Here is a 4,980-nt window from a genome sequence, read left to right as displayed (position 1 = left end):
GGCGATACATCCGCAGAAGGCGCCGTCGCACGGGAAGGTGCAGACAACGGCTGATGTGGCAGCAAGGGCGTACGAGCAGGCGATGCGAGAAAGCCTCGTGGCTCCTGCTGGAATAGCTCCCGTGCCTCAGCCCGGCAAAGGGGAGCGTCCCCTCCGTGGTGCAGGAGGGGGGGGCACCAAGTACCGGATTAAATGGATAGTCCTGCACCCGCACTGCGAATGCCAGGTGACTTTTAGGAGCGGCCAGTCATGACGACTCCCTGCAAACACCTCCGTGGCCCTGCGGCACTTGCTGCCTTACCGTCACAGTACGTCAGTCCTGCGTTTCTCCCAGTGTCCTATCACAGCAACCTGCTGGTTTTTTCCAGCGCAAAGCACTAAGCTCTAGATCCAGACTTAAATGCTCCACTACTACTTTTGGCTCTAAATCCAGTATGCAGACTTCAAACCCATGCTTAGCCCTGAGTCTGCACAACTTTCTCCGCTCGCTGTTTGCCTGGGCCTTTATCCTCGCTTTGCATTCGTTTGCATCCACAGTGCTTGATCGCACTGCACCGAAGACCTTTAATGTGGGTCCCAGAGTGAGCAGCTGAGGGGTATTTGTGCAGGCTGCTTCTCTATTCACTTTGACAAGTCTTCCTAGTTCATCTTTTAACTCTGTTATAGAGAAAGCTACAGCAGCAGCAAACCGCTCTTCTAGCAGGCATACGCGAAGCAATCTCTGCAGTTGCCTCTTTTTTCTGTTTTTGAAGTTTTGACTCTTCAGGGAGAGCTGCATAGGAAAGAACAAAGTGCTTGTGAGCGTGCTACTGAGAGCTGTGTCCATATCTGCTCTAGGGTTGTTGACAGAAAGGATTTCGCCTCTCCCAGCGATTCCTGCCTCCCTTGTTGTTCTCCCCCGCCAGGTCCGTGCCGGACTGCAGACGGCTGAACACCGCTCTCGTTGCACAAAGCATGGACAGAGCTGCTCAGGAGCAGACTCCTCGGCTGTCCAAGCGTTTTACCTGTAGGAGATGCCTGTGTCAAGCAAACCAACCAACCCTGCCCTGACAGTTACTGTGGGGGGGGTTTTGTGTTCCCCATAACAGTCATTTGCCTATACACAGTCCCTTTTATGGAGGTTTCTTACATTTTATAAGCATTAGTTTAAAGAAATTTGTGGCATTTCAGAAAAGAAATATTGTTGACTGTGCACTTGGGAAGTTGAGGAATACAGAGGATCTGACTTGAATTAATTTACTGTAAAGCCTCAGCCAAAACATAGTAAATTCCCAGACTAATGCTGCTGTTGTTTGCAACTTTACAAGATTATTTATGAGAGGCATCTGAATACCTATTGTATGTAATGATCACTAATTAATATTTGCAATGCTTAAGGGTGTTTTCTTTTTATTTGCAGAGGGGAGGCAGAGAGAGGAGGGAGGGACACACTGCTGCAGGAACCCTATTCTTGCTGGTGCTGCCTGGTGTTTGCAGGCTGTGTTGAGGTATGTACTAAATATACACAGATTTATGGAGTAGTTTTGTATCTGTGAAACAGTTTTTGATGCTGATCTACAGCCTGTTGGGGCTGATGCATTTTCCATTCCCAGGTGAGGATTCCAGACACCGAGGCTTAGTCAACCCAAGTTGACATAGATCTCTATTAAGTCTTGGGTTTATTCTCTAAGCTTTTCTGGAGCTTGATGAAATCCCCTGGTAAGATCTGCTTGCTGGCAGCTCCTGCTCCAGTACAAGCTAATTTATGATGTGTTTAAAAGTTTGCTTTCAGATAACTGTATCCTAGGGTCACACAATTTTCAAGTAGGCAATCCTGGATATGTCTCTCCACAGAATAGCAAGTGTCTGGCTTTGAACCACTCCTATCCAAGAGTGATTTGTTTAGGCTTCCTTAGAGACGCCTCGCTTGCTGAATAAGTTGCTACCCTGTCTCTGAGATGAGCATTGCTGTTAGGGAGGACCGTTTTGCCTGCTGCCCCTCTCTGACAGTGCTTCCTTTGAGCAGTTTTGGTTTCAGTTGGTGCAGTGGAGTCAACCATCACTGCTGGCTCTCACAAAAGTTTTAACAGCATTATGGTCAGGTAGTATTGTTATGGGACAGTCCAAGCTCCTGGGAACCCAGGCCCTGGGAGGTTAGAGATTAACAGATTTCTACACATTGCTCTTACTGGGGAAACTTGCTTTCGTTTTGTCCTTGCTGAGCATGCAGTTGTTCTTATCTTGTGTACGTGTGTTGCACGAGTGTTCGCCTCTGTCTGGACCCCTCAAGCACAGGGCTGATGAATTGCATGTAGCACATACGTTGCATTGCAAGTGCTGGGCACTAGGAGGACGGCTTCGTGGCACCCCAGGTGTAACACCACAATTCCCCTTCTTGTCCGCCCTGTGAAAGTGTCTCCACGCTGTAACTGAACAGCAGTCTGACGTGTTTTTGCTGTTCTGATTGCCTTTGAACTTTGGCAGTGTGATAAACAAACTTTGCTTCCCCGCCTACTGCGCAGTTGCACTGTCCTGAACCGGTTTCTCCCTTTGGTTCTGGTCTGCAGCAGCTTGGCAGCTTGTTTTCAGGGGATCTGTACGTGTTGAATGCCAGTGGCAGAGAGGGTGGCAGCTGCCGGCGTGGTGCGTGATGAGGATGCGATGGGGATGCTGCAACATGACATTTCTTTGATGGCCCTTTCCAGCTCGCTGAGGTTTCAAACACGAGTGCTCAGTAGACACATAATTCTTCACACGTCCGCAGTCCGGGGCTGGTGGCGGTGCAGGACGCCACATTCCTCTGATCGCTGGGAGGTGGCACAGATACTTCACGTGTTTGTGAGCGGCGGTGAGTAATCAGAAGGAAGAAGGAACGCAGAATGAACATACTTGCTGTCAGCGTGGCATAATTCAGAATTAAAATTGTCAGTTCCCAAGCAGTTTGTTCACGTTTCAAAGTTTAGCTCTACTTCTGCAATAAACAAATTCAGGAAGCAAATATCACATGCAAAAAGCATAAAGTAGAGGGCTATCGTGGAAATGGGTTTGTTGAGGCCATTGATCTTTATTAAGATTCTTGAAGCTGTCTTTACTGATACCTATGAGGAGAATAAAGCTTTTGGTTAATAATAATTTAGACTTACTGAATTATTTTGGATTTCACAGAGGTGGTAGTTTCTGCTAGGAACTTGTTCCCTGAACACCTTCCATGGCAGATTTCTTCAAAGATGACAAAAACTGACACGAACCTGGGAAATACCAAACCAACCAATCTGCTCTGCACCTCTCTATTGTGTTTTTAGTTTTGAAAATGCCTAGGTTGGTTTAATTTCCTGCAAGGGAGAGAAGTGGATGAGGCCAGAGACTTTTGTGTATATGTGGCTAATGAGTTTTTTTAGCATATTGCAACATGTGGCAGTTAGCAAATAAGCTGGAAGTCATAAGTGACAGTATAGAAATCTTTAAGTATTTAGTTAGTATGGGAAACTCTTTAAGCATCTTACTAGAGTCAGTATTGCCAGCTCTTTTAATATGCATTGTTTTTCTAAAATCCTCAGGTCATGTGAGTGGAGTACCCTGGACTATCAGAAGGGTTTTTGGGTTCACCACAAATATCAAGCCATCGTGGCAGTAGAGATAAGCTTGCAATTGTGAATCCTAACGTTAAAAAAAGAAGAGAGGGGACAGAGTAGATGTTAAATTGACTGTTTTCTTATATATATGACATGTGTGTGTATATATATATATATACATATATGTTTATATATATACAACTACATCAGCCTAGGACTTAAGGTGTAAACATCCGAATACTTGGCACTGCTCCAGCCTCAACAGCTCATGTGCCTGTGAACAGAGCGGGAGCAGGACACCAAGGACGAAACCCTCCGGCACAGCTGAATGGCAGGATCCCTGCGAAACTGAACACTCACAGCCTTGAGGTAATGTACAGTAGGATGAATAGTTTAAGTATAACCCAACAGAAAAATGATCTGAGAGTCATTGTAGGTATCCCAGCCAAAGCCTTTCCTACCAAGCCATGGTGAGCGAAAGGCTAAACAAAATCTTAGGAAGGACTGGAGCTGGGTGGGGGAAAAAACATCCAGAAATTGCCTATGTAGCAAAGTTTTCCGCAGAGGCAGCAGGGCAAGCGCCCAGGGAGAGGTGTCAGCCACTCAAATACCCTCTCCTTCCACCAGCTTGGGAGGAAAAGCGGGAGCCTGCCTCTGTGGCAAGAACTAATGTCTGAGGCACGGGCACATTTCTTAAGTGAAGAGACCTGGAGCATGGAGGGAAGAGCTGCAGTCCTGCAAACAGGACAGGAGACATGGGACAGGAGGCGTAAGCGGAGCCAAAGCACCTCTGTGTTTTATTTTGCATTTTAGCAGCATAAAGCAGGTCCTGTGGAGCACGACGTGCGGGCGGGTGGGCTGCCCCAACGCAGTGCTGTGCCCTGGGCTGGGTTACCCGGCCCCCAGCACCATCTGCCCCTGCAGGTGCACCATCCCCAGCAGAAGTGGCACCGGGGCTCAGGGCCCCGGGAGGGGCCTGCGGGCTGGGGTCACTGTCCGAGCGAGGTTTCGCGTGGGTGTTTAATCTGCACGTCGTGCCGGTGCGTCTGCACCCCCAGTGCTGCAGAGGAGACAAGCAGTTAGTGAACGGTGCTGAGAAAATACATTTGACGACGTGTTTGCTCTCTCCCGGAACAGAGAGGAACGGGGTAAACTTGCAGCTCCAGAAGAGGATCCTTGTTCCGTACGAAGCACAATTAACCTGGGCAACTTACTGGCGTGATGCACGGCAGAGGTGAGGAGCTTCATAAAAGCATCTCTGAAGCATCGGGCACAGGCCGCTCTCAGAGGCGAATACATTACGGATCATTTCCGTGTCACAATTCCTGTGGAAAATACCGGGGGTCTGCTTTAAATAACGTGACAGCGTCCCTTTTAATGTCCAGACCCCCAGCTCCACGCAGCTCCTGGCCTCCTTGCTTTTATTCTG

At 48.2% G+C, this 4,980-nt stretch overlaps 1 long non-coding RNA gene across 1 annotated transcript; it reads left to right on the top strand.

Annotated features, from left to right (window-relative positions):
* The first annotated feature begins 325 nt into the window (after positions 1-325).
* On the top strand, positions 326-4,771 carry LOC112971573. Its single transcript, XR_003255408.1, has 4 exons — positions 326-1,487; positions 2,547-2,827; positions 3,537-3,920; positions 4,689-4,771. It is a non-coding gene; the product is annotated as an uncharacterized LOC112971573 (long non-coding RNA).
* Positions 4,772-4,980: the final 209 nt, after the last annotated feature.

This window comes from Apteryx rowi, unplaced genomic scaffold, assembly GCF_003343035.1.
Source record: "Apteryx rowi isolate R43461 unplaced genomic scaffold, aptRow1 scaffold_45, whole genome shotgun sequence".
Classification (NCBI taxonomy): domain Eukaryota; kingdom Metazoa; phylum Chordata; class Aves; order Apterygiformes; family Apterygidae; genus Apteryx; species Apteryx rowi.
Note: the sequence above shows the minus strand (reverse complement) of the source record. Positions and strands in the feature narration are given on the sequence as shown.